General features: G+C 33.0%; 1 protein-coding gene across 1 annotated transcript in view; it reads left to right on the forward strand.

The window, feature by feature from the left end:
• LOC107724787 (myeloid leukemia factor 2-like) overlaps window positions 1-1264 on the forward strand; it is a 9087-nt gene that overhangs the window by 1925 nt on the left and 5898 nt on the right. The gene's annotated exons all lie outside the window — the stretch shown is intronic.

A 1264-nucleotide genomic window follows, 5' to 3' on the forward strand; every position in this document is an offset into this window, starting at 1 on the left:
ATTACATTTCGATTCTGCGTCTCGATTTCTGTATGCGCATTTATTGTGATTTCAAAAGATTCAACTGCAAGAAGACGAAATAGAACTCACTTCTGCACTCGCGCGCTGTTTTCTGTGGTGCACACACACACACACACACAAAATGCACGCACAAAAGCTGCCTCTTATATACGCGAACACTGGACTGAGCTCTCTCGCATTCTTACACATTCGAATGGACAAATACACACAGAATTATATCAAAATATCCCATAAATACAATCGGTTATGTCTTAAGTGAACGTAAAGAGCTGAGAAAGAAAACAAGGGTGTATTGGATCTGTGCATTGACTGCAGCCGCTGCCGCCAGTCATTAATGTTAATTTAAAGAACGAAAGAAAAGAAAATCACTTTTGTAACCTCAGTTTATATTTTATTTGCCAGTTGTTTGGCGCTGACTTCTGTAATGGCAACGTACATCTATGTATGCGATTATTTTGGAGATGCGTTCCAATATAATTTATCCTTATTTAGGGTATAGGCCTATTCTATTTTGATCTGCAGTTTAATAAAAGTTAAACAGAAAAAATACAATAAGTAGCACTGCATGTGTTTCTGAATATTTATTTAAACAGACTGCATAATGATGAAAAACCACAAACATGACAGGTATAATTAAAATAAGCAAATTCCTTCAGCGCACATTTCAGTGCAAAATTTTTTACAGATTTTTTAAAACCATGTATACAATATAATTGTTTAATTAAGCTGATATATAGCACTATAAATTCTTAATTCATTTGCAATAAAACTGTAAAGTTTTGTTGCAAACGGCTGAAGACATTATAGTACTATATCTCAGCTCGCCCCTCAACATGAACGCGTTCGGAGATTTGGCAGCCCAACACTGAATTTTATTTTGTGGGCGTTGTATTTTGATTAATAGAATAAAAATTACAATACAAAAATTTAATTTAAATTACCCTGCTTCTAAATAAATAAAGCAATTATTTTTATTTCGTTAAAAACGGGCCAAAAGAGCCCTACGAACTAGTAGGCTACCAGAAAGAAAGAAAAAAAAAAAAACTTAAAGTTTTTGAATTCGTTTTTAATCCCTGCATAATTTTAGTCATACATGATAAATATCAAATACATTATAGCTTGACTACAAGTTTAAAAACAACGCTGCAATTGTTATAATTAGGAAACGGCGTGGTTAACTCTTAACTTTTATAAAGAAGATCTCTTTGGTTTTGAGACTTTAGTGTTTGCAACTTTACAGATC

Source organism: Sinocyclocheilus rhinocerous, unplaced genomic scaffold, assembly GCF_001515625.1.
Source record: "Sinocyclocheilus rhinocerous isolate Xijiao unplaced genomic scaffold, SAMN03320098_v1.1 scaffold1717, whole genome shotgun sequence".
NCBI classification, from domain to species: domain Eukaryota; kingdom Metazoa; phylum Chordata; class Actinopteri; order Cypriniformes; family Cyprinidae; genus Sinocyclocheilus; species Sinocyclocheilus rhinocerous.